Raw genomic sequence first — 15477 nt, forward strand, 5'->3', positions numbered from 1 at the left:
TCCTCTCCTCACAATGGCCAGCGGCTCTGGGAATGGCGGAAGGAATCTCTCTGCAGTGAAAATACCATGTTGGACAAGATACCATAACCTACACACTCACTTGGGTTTTTCATGCCCCGACACCATTTCCCATTTCGAGGCTGACACAAGGAAGGTGGGGAGAATGTCTATGTGCAGTCGGAGTGGAGGTAGAGAAGCTACCTGTTCTGTATTGATGGCACACACACCGCTGAGCTCAAGGGCCCTCACGCAGCTCTCCAAGTGCCAGTGGAAAGCACAGATCTCAGGCACTCCATTTACTGACGCTTACCTAGTAGTGAACTTTATCCCTGGGCTCCCAGTCCTGGTTGCTGGGATCTATCAGCTCACATAATTTGCCCTAGGACAGAAATACCGCCTTGGCATCACAGATGGGCCACCTTCTACCCTCAAATGCCTTCTTCATTACCAACCCAACCCTATGCTGAATTTGAGTGGGTTATGGCCCACAGAGCCCCTCCGGATTACTGCATTTTTGACTCAGATACTTGGGCCGACTGGCTTATCTCCTTGGTGATGCTTTCCTTTGACTTTGTCCTATTCAAGATGCTTCCAGGCATTTCAAAGAAATGCTGTGGAATCCTAAAATAAAATGATTTAATTTAGACATTTAATTAAGACGTATGAGGTGGTGGAGGACAGGATCATGTTAAAACAAAATCAAACAATTCCAGATGAAGTTGTCCTATGTGCTTCGTTTTCTGAGTCATTCCAATTACTACTTTGGTGGCCCATTTTCACACCATGTGTCAGACGAGGCTTTTGAATTTTTGCTCAGGAAATGCCATTATAATGTCGAGTCATTCTAGGCTGCAAGTCCAAAGCGATTATGAAACAGTGTTAAAGATTTCAAAGCCAGACTTTTCTTTACCCATTTATCCATATAAGAAACATATCACTAGGACCTATAGATATGTTAATATAAATATGGAGGGGCGCCTGGGCGGCTCAGTCGGTTAAGCGTCTGACTTTGGCTCAGGTCATGATCTCACGGTTCGTGGGTTCGAGCCCCACGTCGGGCTCTGTGCTGACAGCGCAGAGCCTGGAGACTGTTTCTGATTCTGTGACTCCCTCTCTCTCTGATCCTCCCCTGCTCACGCTGTCTCTCTCTCTCAGAAATAAATAAAACATTTAAAAAATATATATAAATATGGAAAAAATTTAAAGATAAAATATATATAAACATGCAGATAAATTTATATGAATATTGACTCTACAACCAGTAATAACATCTTGGTGAGTTTTAAAATATAGAAAGAAAGGGCACAGTTGGTTGAGCGTCCAGCTTTGGGCTGGATCTTGATCTCATTGTTCGTGAGTTCGAGCTCCGCATTGGGCTTGCTGCTATCAGCGCAGAGCCGGCTTCAGATCCTCTGTCCTCCTGTCTCTCTGTCCCTCCCCAACACTTGCTCGCCCTCTCTCTCTAAAAAATGAGCAAACATTTAAAAACCTAATAAAATAAAATATAGAAAGAAAATGGAATGGAATCAACATTGGGAAAAGCAACAGCGGCGTGTAAGTAAGACGATGAAAGCAGTTAAAGGGTTCTAGGTTTTTGCCTTGTCTAGAAAGAAGTTGAAAATATCAGTTAATATTAGATATTGATACAAATATGTGGAATAGTCTCTAATATAAGCACTGGGAGAGAGAGAGCACATACGAGCAGGGGAGAGGGGCAGAGGGAGAAACAGAATCTTAAGCATGCTCCACACTCAGCATGGAGCCCAGTACTGGGCTTGATCTCACGACCATAGGATCATGACCTGAGCTGAAATAAAAAATATGACACTCAATTGACTGAACCAACCAGGTGCCCCAATAAGCACTAACTCCTATCTCCAAGATAAGAGAAGGATTCAAATGGGACAATAGAAAGGCAGTAAGGGAGGAAAAATAGAATAGAAAGCACATAGTAGCATGATAGTTTAATTGAAATAATTTTTAATTGAAATATACTTGACATAGAACGTTGCATAAGTTTAAGGTGTACCACATGTTGACTTGATTCACTTTTATCCTGCAGTATGACTGTCACTGTAGCATTTCTACCACATCACACACCTGTCTTACTGACCCAGAACAAGCAGTTCAAGAGTTGATAAGGACGTAGAACATTGGAACTACACCACCAGCAAATCTGATCTAAAAGACACTACCATTTGCTGACCAAGTAAGCCTGTTTCATTATTTTTTTTATTTTTTTAAACGTTTATTTATTTTTGAGATAGACAGAGTGTGGGCGGGGGAGGGGCAGAGAGAGAGGGAGACACAGAATCTGAAGCAGGCTCCAGGCTCTGAGCTGTCAGCACAGAGCCTGATGTGGGCTTGAACCTATGAACCGCGAGATCACGACCTGAGCCGAAGTCGGACGCTTAACCAACTGAGCCACCCATTAAGCCTATTTCATTTAAATGTTACTTCTCAGCTGTCCTATCTATTCCTTACATAATGAGAGTTATTATGTAAGAAATATTATCTAACTCTTGTTATTATATAACAAATATTATCTAATTCTTATCAGATATATGCTAGAAACTTTCATTCTTTTAATTTTTCTCCTTGTTTTTAACTGATGTTTTAAATGGCACTGACGCTGTATTCTAGGTATTCAGTAATTATTCAGTTATGTTAAATCTAGGATTTAACTTGCCTATTGATTTTTGAATTTCAAAGACTTTTTTTTGCTTCTAGAACTTCTAGAGGAGACTTGGAGGAAAGAACATATCTGTATTCAGAACCGTACAAACATTTATGTGGATCAGAAACTGAACAACACCAAGTGGTCAAATGCAGCCTCTCAGGCACCACCAGTCACCTAGACAGTAGAGTGGGGACAGATGGCTCTGTGGAATGCAGAGGACAGAGAGCAGCTCTAATAGCCAGTCAGAGCTTTTAGTGGTCCCAGAGCAGAATGGGAAGGCATTGAACTTCACAGAATAAGAGGTGGTAGATGTGAGGGAGTCTTATCACCAGGAGGAGGGCAGGCTCTAACAAAAGGAGGAAGGGACGGACTGTGTAGGTGGTGGAATCGTAGGAACCTCATCAGACACCGATGCGGAGGGAGAGCACAGAGGACCCCACTGGAGGTCACACTTAGGAGAGATGAAGGACATAGACTGAATGCTTCTCCACCCCGCTCCCAACCCACGCTGTAGGTAGAGTTCTCAGCTTTGGTGACATCTAGGGAGGAAAAGGGTGTGAAATCCAGAACTGAGTGATTCATACTGAAATGTAGTTTCTGAGAATTGACTATGGGGTTGTTGTGGTTTGTTTTTTGTTTTGCTTTGTTTTTGTTTTTGTTTTGGCCAGCAGGAGAGATGGAGTATTGTGCTGGAAACTAAGCGAAGGTGAGAAAAAAATAAAGGTGTCTATTTTGTACGTGTCCGGTCGAGTTTCGTGGATGTATGAAAGCACTTCAGGATGGAGGGGACATCACGTGTCACCAGATTCCACTCCAGCATCACAAAGATAAGGAACCTAAGGCCTCTGGGACTCAGTGAGATGGAGCATGAAGAGACTGGCCCAGGAACATCCGCCTAGTGCTGTAACAGAATAAGAACCCAGAACTGGGGTTCCTGCTGAGTATCTTTTCAGCCCTAGACTTTTTAGTCTATCCTACCAGAAGATTCTCCTTACTCTTCTCTCCTTTTCAGTGTGTCATCTCGAACATCTTCACTCTCTTAATTTCCAATGTCTCATAAGAATCGAGCAATGAACAATTTCTATATACAAAAAAGAGACCTGGGACCACACTTCGAGAACCACTGCCCCAGATGATGCTTCTTGAAGACCCGCTCCTTTCTCTTCACACCTTCATTACCTTTGCTCTGATTTCCACTCAGGAAATACTTGTTCACTTTTTTCCTCAGATGTTCCTCACTGTCACTGTGCCTTTCTAATTACCCTTTCATTTCGTACATTTCTTGGCTATTTCAAATTTTCTTCCCAAAGAAGAAAGTTAGGTTCCCCCTGTATAGTGTTCCTATTTTTTTTGAAACTGCATTAAATTTGTAGGTTGTTGAGGAGAGAACCCACATCTCCTCACCATTAGATCCCACTGCCCCCCAAACAGAATGTACTTCTCCGTGAATTTCCGTCTTGTTCTCAGCTTTTCAGAAAACTTTCATGGTTTTTCTTCATCTGTACTTTTATTTTGAAGCTTATTCCCAGACAGTTTATATTTGTGGATTGCTTTAGTGATTAGGATCTTTTTCCACTGTATTTTGTAGATGCTTCTTGGTAGTAAATAGGGAAAGCTATTGCCTTCCCCCCCATATTTATTTTATTTCTGTGTTTTGAAACTTGAAATTTGATTTGTGGCTTAAAACACTGAAAAAAGAAAGTTCCATGTTCCCTGGAAAAGGATATCATCTCTGCAGGATATATAGTTCAAAATGTACTCTTTAAATATAGTTTATTCACTTTATTAATCATACTTTCTCTAAATCATTGCTTACTCTTTAAATACTTTGAGATAAGTACGCTTCTGTGAATTTCTCCTTATGTTTTTTTAAGAAGATTAGCTTGCCATATATTTTATCAACTGTTTTTGGCACATAAAGGTTAATGGTGCCCTGTCATCTTTTAGTTTTTACAATACAAAATGGTGGCCTTCATCTCATGGTCTTATGTGATGTTCTCAATCCTAACCTCTATACAGTCCTGCTATTAATATTATAACTTATTGTTTCCTTTTGCTGGCATTTGCCTGATAGACATTTTTATAGGGATTAGCTTTAGGTATGTCTTTAGTCAACAGAAGATAACTGGACTTGGTTTTATTACATACCAATTTGAGGACCTCTTTCTGAATAAGCAAGTTTATCCCATTTAGAGTTACTCTTAGAAGTATTGTGTTTGGTCCCCTTTTCTTTCCTTTTTCTCTGTTTTTGCTTTGTGAGCTCTTTGTTACTCTCTTTCCCTCCTAATCAGACCAGCCTGGGGGTTTTTTGTTTTTTGTTTTTGCTTTTCTCTTGAGTTTTTCAAAATATTATTTAGCCTCTAGTTAGAAAATTAGTAGAGTTACGGAACTTCTATCTTTTCAGGCACTCTCATTTAAGCGAAATCATTAACACGTTTTTACATTTTCCTTTTGCCATTCACTTGATGGTCTTTGTGAGAGTTACGTGGTTTTATAGATCTGGATTATTCATACCACTTTGCGTTAAAATATTTTATCTGTTTTTGTGAGATCAGTTATCACTCATGACAATTTTACGACACGTTTACACTTATTTGGAGCTCTCTGAATTTTAATTTGTTTCGGTGCGCATTGCCAATACTTTCACGATGATTTTTCCAGCTTCGCAACATTTAATTTTGATATTCTGTTGACTGTAATACTTCTTCAAGAAACTTTTTTTCCACAAACCCTACGTGACTAGTATTTTCTGAGTCCTTTCACTTGAGGATTCATTTTTGTTGCCTTCACATATGAAAGGTTGGCATACAAGGTATAAAATTCTTTGATCATAACCTTTCCCTCTCAAGGTTTCTTTGAGATTCCCCATTGTCTTCTGGCCTTTAGGGTTGCTCTAAAGAAGTTTATCACCAGCCAAATTCCTATTTATTCATGAGTTACTTTTCTCTTATTATTTCCTTATATTGAACACTTACCACATATCAGGTTCAGGTTCAGCTCTCTATATTTACTATCTCACTTAATTCTCATGACAACAGAGTGAAGATTCGATTATTATTTAGCTTTACAGAAGAGGAGACTGACTATCCTAAAGGCAATCAAGTAAATTGCCTGAGCTGGAATTCGAACCCTGGTAAGTGAGGAGTAGGCAGGAATGCTTTCTGGTCAGAAGGAAGGAAAAGAGGTTGGTGAATTTGAAGAAAGAAAGCAAAACCTGTGGCTGAAAAACAGGCTGCTAGGGGTGAGGGCTAAAAAGTAGGGCTAACGAAGTAGGTAAAAGACAGACCATGCCCTTTCTGGGAAATCTGCAAATTTGGCTGCCATGACATTGTTTTATTTTGCTCTTTACTGCCTTTGAGGCTAATTTTAATTCTATTACCATGTCTTTAATTTCTTGCAGACCTTCTCTATTCCAGCTTCCACATCTTGAAAGCAATCCCATCTTCTTCTCTTTCTTGAATTTCATTGCCCAAACTCAAGTCCCCTTTTATCTCAGCCTATAGTCTCTTTATGATGCCATGTAGAGAGTATAGCATCATTAACCAAGTTGAGAAAGCTAAACAGTCGTCTGAATTTTTCACGTGGATTTTACATTAGATAATCTTCAGACTGCTTCCCCTTAGTCATCTAAATGCTATCCTTGTGTGCCGCCTCAAAGTTTCTTTTTAATACACCTCATTTTCAAACTCTTGGAGAAAGTGTTCTCTCTCCATCTCTGAATAAGAGGAAACCTGACCAGACTCGGTTCTCATCTGAAGATTAGATGAGCGTGTGGATCTGCGTCCTGTTATCTTTACAATGGGTGGTGATATAAATCCACTTCCAAGCACTGGGGCTTGGAGAGTAATGTTCCAATCTCATTCCTGGTTCTTGGGGGGTGGGGCTTCACACATTTTTTTTGTTCCTCAGTGGGGGAAATTTTTTCCATTCCTGCTGGGTTTTTGAACTGATACAAAACTTGCAAAACAAAAATCCCCCAAATGCACAGTCTTCTTGGTTTCATCTCCTTTTTGGTCACTATACTCTTAAAGATGGCATCCCTGGTAATAGACGGCCACTCTCAGACCTCTCTCTGCAGGCCAGCTCTTTTCCTGGATTACTTTTTTAATATTTACAAGGACATGGAATGGTTTGGGTGAAACTGGGAAGAATAATTTTCTTGCCCCCTTGAACACACTCAAAGATGTCAGAAAGATGCTTATTCTATTTTCACATTTAGTTAGGCCATGGATCCCTGAGACAAAAGACAGATGGTAGGAAGGCAGAAGTATATAAAAGCATCGTTTTACTTTTTTGGTAAAGATAACACTGCATTTCATAAGCTTGGGTTTGCCATAAAAGCTGACAGCTAGGTAGGGTTTTTACTCAGCCTGGCTCCATTTGCTTAATAATTAGGTCAATGGATACCAGACTGTGGCAAGTTTTCATCCTGTGGATTTTAATTTTCTTTGTTATTGTGAATTATTGCCCTGCTCTACATATTCACAGGAGATTGCTAGCCTTCCATCATTTTCTGTTTGTGACACGGTTTAGTAAAAACTTTGGATTTGACAGGATCACAAAAAATTTGGATTTTTGGGGATTCATATCTAACTTCCAATTCTTTGTATTATTTAATAAAAGGAAACACACACACACACACACACACAAATACTGTACACGTTCTAGGTATAAGGAAAGACTCAATCAATGCAATTTGGATCGATATCTCCTTCATGTTACCTGATTAAAGGTAATATCTGAAAAGTAATTTTTTTCCAGCCTAACTTTGTCAATTGGTTGAGAAAACACAAATATGATTGCAAATGTGATTTTCCCCCTCCATTCTTGGCTGCTACCTTTCAGATTCAAATAGTCACCCTAATTCATTCCAGTGCATCATGATGTCTGATAAGTGATCAGTATAGGACACTCTTGTTTTCTATGCAACATTTTTATGTGTGACACTGCTTTTCTGATACCTTATAATACCTAACACCTCACAACACCTAATACCTCAAGTCGGTTTTCTGCCTTATGTTTTCCTTTTTTACCCACCCCAGTCTGGCTCCCTGGTTTAGTTGCTGTTTTGATCCTGAATGCCCATTTTGCAAATCCTGACTTTCTCCAAGACTTTTCAGTTGAAATCTGAAGGAAATAAGCAAGTGAGTCAGAAATCACTTCTTGTCAAACACAGTGCCAGAAAATGAGCCGTTCTGTGCTCAGTGGGAAGGCATTTACCCTTTCTTCACTTCTTGCAACTTGAAAGTAAATCCTTCTTCTCCTGGAATTTAATCCCCCAATCTCTATCCCAAACTAGAAAAAGATCAGGAAGAACATAGAAATGTTAGACATTCAGCCTCAGCAACGTATCATATTTATCACCTTTAATGTCCCCTTAATGTCTTTGGGTCTTGTCTTTCTAATTTAGCTATGACTCCACTAGTAAAAATTATGACTCATGTCCAATTCCACATTTAGCAAATTTTCTAAAGCTTTGTTAGTGTGTAAGGCAATGAATATGAAATGAGGTCTACATTCTTTATTTGGATTAGGTTTAAAGCTTTTCAAATAACACCATCTGAAAATGTCATAGCATGACAGAGCAGTGAGCCTATGGGAGGGAACCTACCCGTGGGGTGCACGACCTAAGGGGAAAACACAGTGTTTATCTTACTATATTCTAATTTCCTCTACCCATGGCATACATGCGTACATCCAGCATTTTTATATATAAATGAAATAAGGTTAGGGAGCGCCTGGGTGGTTAAGCTGGTTAAGCACCCGACTCTTGATTTTGGCTCAGGTCATGATCTCGCAGTTCGTGAGATCAAGCCCCAAGTCGGGCTCTGTACTGGCAGCATGGAGCCTGCTTGGGATTCTCTCTCCCTCCCTCTCTCCTTGCCCCTCCCCTACTTGCACTTTTTTTCCCTTTCTCTCTCTCTCTCAAAAATAAAGAAACTTAAAAAAAAATTAACATCATGGGGGAGAAGAAGGGGAGAAATGGTGGGGGAAAGGGAAAGAGGCAAATGATGAGAGACTCTTGAATGATGAGAACAAACTGAGGACTGATGGGTGGTGGGGGGGAGATGGGCATGGAGGAGGGCACTTGTGGGGAAGAGCACTGGGTGTTATATGGAAACCAACTTGACAATAAACTATATGTAAAAAAAATTTTTTTAAATTAACATCAAGGAAAAGTTTCAGATGGAAAGTAATCTACAGAATACTAAAATGTAGTGGTTAATATGAATACTGTGGGTCAGTCAACAAACTATGGGTCAAGGGTCAAACCTGGCCCATTTTTGTAAATAAAATTTTATTGAAACATAGCTACTTCCATTCATTTACAAATCACCTATGGGTGCCTTCCTACCCCAATGGCAGAATGGAGTTGTGAATGAGATCATATGGTCCACAAACCCTAAAGTATTTATTATCCACCCCTTTAAAGAGCAAGTTGGCCAATACCAGGTGTAGGTGATGATGGGTTTCTACCCAGAATCCATTCCTCTCTTTCTCTTTCCCAACAGGATCTTCATTGGCCTATGTTCCCACCCCTCCCCCATACTGCCCAGGTGTTTCAAGGGATGCTCACCCTCCTCTATCTCTGACTGTCTAAACATGGTCCCATCAAGCCTGACAGAATAATTAGAGCAGGAGCCCAGGTCTAAGACCACCAGTACATGAAACCCCCCAACCACAGGGAATGCTTCAAGAAATGGGTATGGAATCCAATTGGAATCATATGAGGAAAAGATGGCTCCATTTTTTTTTTTTTTTTTGGAAATAAATTTCTCTACTTTTAATTGAGACCCACTGTAAGAGACACTCTCTCCTCCCCTGGAGGATGTTGTGTGCGATACTGTAGCCATTTTGTCACCAGGAGGTGACAAAGCCAGGAGGAAATGTAGCTAGCACAGAGAAAGGTACAATTAAGATAAATGCAGAGAAATAGAGACAGAATCCACAGATTCTGCTAACCTTGGAGACTGCCTTATTTCTGCAACTTGCAATTACTTGAGCCCATTGATTTAAATATTCTTAAGCCAGTTTGAGTACTGGGTTTTCTATTATCGTCAACATAGAGATACTTCTAACCAACATAAATATTCCTATTCCACGTAGCTTATGAAAAGTATCATAGGATTTTATGTCAATCTTATTTCTTTGCAGTCCTAAAAACTTTACATCTGAACAGAATTTCTTCCCTCTTCTTCCTTTTGGTGTCTCTTGGTAGCTGCCTCTTTGGGTCACTGCCTAGCAGTATGTTTGAAGAAGGAGACCATGTCCCAACCCTACAGAACCCAGGGCCCAAGGCAGTCACTGATCTCTGTGATACCCTTAGGTGTTTTTTACCCTATCTGGCTTCTTGCTGCTACCCTTCTCTGACTGTGAGTCAGGCACCTGTGTGTGACATCCCAGGCTTGCAGCTCTTCGTTGACTGCCCTCAGAAACATTCAACATTCTTAATATGGCTGATGAGGCCCTCTGTTGTTATATTCTGTATCCAACTCCCCAGCCTCATCCTATACCACTCTCCCCTTCCCTCTCTATTTTCTAGTCACACTGTTTTTCTATGACCTCCTCTAAGGACCCATGCTCTTGTGTCTCCAAATATTTAAGAAATGTTCTTCTTTCTCCCTGGAATCCTCCTCTTTCCAATGTTTACCTATACTGCTCTTGTTCACCCTTCAAGTCTCAGCCCGGTGGTTGCTGCTTCAAAGATGACTTGCCTGACCTGGAAGACCAGTTTAGTTCCCATATTACAAGCTTCCACCCACCTCATTTTTCATACCACTTCTCTTACACGCAACAGCTAAGTCAACCTCTAGATTCACAAGTGCACTGGAGGCTCCATGGAGGCTGAGACCAGGTGTTTTTGTTCAATACTAGGTCCTCAGTCCTCAGTGCACTGTCTGGCACAGAGCTGGTTCTCAATATATATGGCTCAGGACTAAATTCATAGCTTTGCCTGTTTTTACCATTGAAGCTATTGACACTACGCAGGTATAAATGTAGAGTACATTTCTAATGACTCATGTCTAGTGACTTGCAGAGAACGCTGGGTAAACACTAATAAATTCTTATTCTCTGACTCTCCATTTTCTGGACAACATGCAGAACATCAGCTTTATAATATGACATCCAGTTATATCTTACAATATATCAGGCTCCAACCAGGCCCTCAGTAGACTCTATTTCCAACTTCTTTTTTTAATGTTTTATTTATTTCTGAGAGAGAGAGAGAGAGAGAGAGCAGGGGAGGGGCAGAGACAGAGAGGGAGACACAGAATTTGAAGCAGGCTCCAGACTCCGAGCTGTCAGCACAGAGCCTGATGTGGGGCTCAAACCAATGAACCGGGAAATCATGACATGAGCTGAAGTCAGATGCTTAACTGACTGAGCCACCCAGGCGCCCCTCTATTTCCAACTTCTAAAGTTCTTCAAATGTCACTCTATTCATCTTGCTCTGCTGATGGGAAAACTGAAAGAGAGGCACCTTAACTTGCTAATTATGTGTGGATCTAGGGCCACCATCACTGCCACAGACCATCACATTGATTTTCAGACCTAAACAACAACTTCTCCTGAGTTTACATGAATAAAGAGTCTACAGTTACTCAAGTTACCATGACTCCAGGTCTAGACCCTATGTAGACATGTATGCATACACACACTGTGTGAATGCATGCCGCTCTGCACTGAATTGTGTCCACCCTGAGTTCCTATGTTGAAGCCCCAATTCTCAGTGTGATGGTATTTAGAAATGGAGCCTTTAAGACATAATCAGGTCTAGATGAAGCCATAGGAGTATAAAGTCATGATGGGATTAGTAGAATTATTAGTAGATTATAAGTAGAAACCAGAGAGTTTGCTTTCTCTCTCTCTCTCGTGTGTGTGTGTGTGTGTGTGTCTTTCTCTCTCTGTGCCATGTGAGAACACTGTGAGAAAGTGGTCATCTCCAAGCAAGGAAGATGGCTCTCACCAGAACCTGACCACGCTGATTGGCACTCTGATCTTGGATTTCCAGTTTCCAGGACTGTGAGAAGAGAAATGTCTGTTTTTTAGCCCCCTCGTCTATGGGACTCTGTTGTGGCAGCTGAGCTAAAATACTGACACACAGGAAGTCTATTTCACATCTCCAAAATATCTCTTAAATTTCTTGGATCTTTTCTCCACTTCCACTGCTATCACTGTTACCAAACCTACCATCATCTCTCCTGGACAACTGCAGACACTGTCCGACTGACCTCCCGCCTTTGCTTAGCTCCTCTCCAATCAGATTGCCACAGAGCAGCCAGAGAGACCATTAGAGACAAGCTCCGAGATGTCAGCGCAGAGCCTAATGTGGGGTTCGAACTCACAAATCATGAGATCATGACCTGAGCTGAAGTCCGACACTTAGCCAACTGAGCCACCCAGGTTCGAACTCACAAATCATGAGATCATGACCTGAGCTGAAGTCCGACGCTTAGCCAACTGAGCCACCCAGGAGCCCTGAGTGAGGGTGTTTTGTAAAGATAAAAAGAAACCAGGGAAACAGGCTCCTGTGTGCAAGTTTCTGTAAATGTCCAAGTCATTACAGCAGGCAGGGCCATTGTGAGTTGAGTAGAACCTCTGTCACTTGGTCAAGCAAAGTAAGTCAATAGTCCTGGGTATGAGTCCTCTGTTGAAGAGGGGACAATACATGAAACCTGAATGGGCCTGTCCAAAAAAAAACTTATTAAGAGAATGATGCACAGACCGTATTAGATCAAGTGCCTTCAACAGAGTACAATACATAGGAGAGACAGACCTTCCGTCCACTTCCACACATACCCTGGGCAGTGCAGCACCTTGAAGGGGCAGAAAGTAGAGCTTGGCAAGGGATACTTCTACATGGTAGCCCGGAAGGTACTGAAGCTGTGCTTAACAGAACTAGTGACATTCAGCAGATGATAGGCAGAAGACAGTCTTCTTAGATGTGACTTGTCCCACGGGCAGGCATAGAGACGGGGGCAGAAAGGAGAGTATGGAGGAAAGCAAGCTCCATGTGGGATTTAACAAGACAGGTGACTTATTTATGAAAACACATGATGGGGCACCTGGGTGGCTCAGTCGGTTGAGCATCCAACTTCGGTTCAGGTTATGATCTCACCGTTCAGGAGTCTGAGCCCTGTGTCAGGCTCTGTGCTGACAGCTCAGAGCCTGGAGCCTGCTGCGCATTCTGTGTCTCCCTCTCTCTCTGCCCCTCCTCCATTTATGCTCTCTTTCTCTCTCCCTCTCAAAAATAAATAAACCTTAAAGAAATTAAAAGAGAAAAGAAAACATGTGAGAGACACCACTGGGCTCTGAAGTCTATATGAGTAAGAAGATGGCAGGAAAAAAGGGTTGAAGGTGGATTAAAGAATGTTCTTTACTTCTACTAAGGTGACTGGAGAAGAACATAAAATCCAAGAGACTAGTCATGGAGCACTGGAAAATTTCCTCCTTTCCTTTAAAAATTAAATTATTCTGGGGGCATCTGGGTGGCTCAGTTGGTTGAGTGTCCAACTCTTGATTTCTGCTCAAGTCATGATCCCATGGTTCATGGGTTTGAGCCCCACATTGAGCTCTGTACTGATAATGTGAAGACTGCTTAGGATTCTCTCTTTCTCTCGTCCCCCCCTCTCAAAATAAATAAAATTTAGAAAAATAAAAAAATTAAAAAAATAAAAAATTCTTTCTTAGCGTGCGATGCTTTTAAAAGATCATTGAAATAATGTAATTAATTTTAAAAATAAAATAGCTGGTAACAGAATCCAGAAAACTGGAATTTTTTAACTGGAGGGAAGGGGGGAAATCAGTTGGATGGACCTGAGGAGATTTTTACATCACCTGAGGGAAGTAAGGAGAATCTGAATCTCCAAGAAGAAGTATGAAGAGATATCCCCCCAAAATGGAAGTACAAGGTAAGATTGTGCCTGAATTGTAACTAAGATAATAGTGGCAATCAATATGGAAGAAACATGACTTTCTGAACATGTTTTTGCAAGGAAAGAGTTCTACAGCAATGTCCAATATAATTTGATTGTCTAAATATTCTATGGAGTATTCGTAATGCTCAACTCCATCCAACATTCCTGGAGAAGTTTCATTCACATAATAAAAATACAAGTAATATGACAACCCAGGAAAGCCTATTGGACTTCGGAAAGCCTAGACTTCGTTTGGGCAGAGGATAATCTTTGAAAAATTAGTCGGGGATTTGACGATGTACAAATTCAACCGAAGTGACAGATTTATGTGGCTTATAATGATTCTGGTTTTGAAACACAACACGAAATGCCAGACAGTGAGTGTTTGGGGACCACCAGCATTGGAGAAGGCTGCCACATTATTTATGTTAAGTCCTTTACTGCACACTGAGCAGTTTCATTTTCAAAGGGAAGACCAGGGTTCTTGATTTCTAAACTACAATCCGATGCTGACCTCAGAGACTTTCGCCTTCCCAACACACCCGGCCCGCACGGATTCTGTGGTTGAATCCGGGCAGAAGACACACCACACACTGTTTGACTGCAATTGTCTGACTTCGTTTTATTTACAAATCATAAGCGCAGTTGGGCTGCGGAGCACATCTCTCACTAAGGCTCTTGCCAGCCCAGAGCAGACAGAGACATAAATCAGGCCCCGAGTCTCTTCCGCTGCATACAGTCACATCAGACAGTTTTGTGTCTCGGGTCCCTTTGTTGCCTGTAAGTTCGTGTGAGGGTCCATGTGTAAGTAGGTAGTGAGCTTCCACATGTGCATGGGACCTCAGAAAAACCAACATCCTCCACTTTGGGGCTAGATGCAGAGCCCGCCATGGCCATGGAGGAATTTATGCTTCCTGGGGTCTCAGCTCCTGTTACTGGTGGAGTATTGGGCCACTGGAATGTAATGGATTTTAGTTTCTGGTTATTTCCAATTTTACCACTCAAAACATGTACTTCCTTTTCTTGAGAGGAGGCCAGGACTGTGAGTAGTTTTAATTACCCCCTCCCAAACAGAGAATCTTACATGGTGTCTTTTATCCTATTTAGTGTTTTTCTTTCTTTCTTTTAAGTTTATTTATTTTGAGAGAGACAGACAGTGCAAGTGGGGGAGTGGCAGAGAGAGAGCGAGAGCGAGAGAGAGAGAGAGAGAGAGAGAGAGAGAGAGAGAGAATCCCATGCAGGCTCTGCACTGCAGAGCCTGATGCAGGGCTCGAACCCACAAAACTGTGAGATCATGGCCTGAGCTGAAATCAAGAGTTGGGCACTTACCCGAATGAGCCACCCAGGTGCCCCTTCATGTTTTTCTTTTTCAGTCAAGTCTATCAAGGTATCATTTACAACCAAGAAAATGCACTTGTTTTTAGTGTACAGTTTGATGAGTTTTGACAAGTGTATATACCCACGAAACTACTAGCACAATCAAGATATGGGACATTTCCATCACTTCCAGAAAGTTCCTTCTACCTCTTTGCAGGCACCCAGTGGTCTGTGTGGTCACTAGGCAGTGGCTCTATCTTTTCTAGAGTGTCCTGCAAAGGGAATCAGGCATTATATATCTTTTGAGTCTGGCTCATTTCACTGAACGGAAGTGTTTTTGAGAATCGCCTTTTATTTAAAAAATAAATTATCAGTAGTTCCTTTCTATGGGTAAGTACTACTCCATTGGACAAATATCGCATAATTTGTTTCTTTTTTCACCTATGGATGGTGAAAGATCATGTTAGGATTGTTTCCGTTTGGGGCTATTACGCATAAAGCTGCCAGTCGTATCTGTGTACAAGTTGTTTTGGTTTTTTTTTTTTTTTTTTTTTTTTATAA

This window comes from Crocuta crocuta, unplaced genomic scaffold (assembly GCF_008692635.1).
Source record: "Crocuta crocuta isolate KB4526 unplaced genomic scaffold, BGI_CrCroc_1.0 scaffold139, whole genome shotgun sequence".
NCBI classification, from domain to species: domain Eukaryota; kingdom Metazoa; phylum Chordata; class Mammalia; order Carnivora; family Hyaenidae; genus Crocuta; species Crocuta crocuta.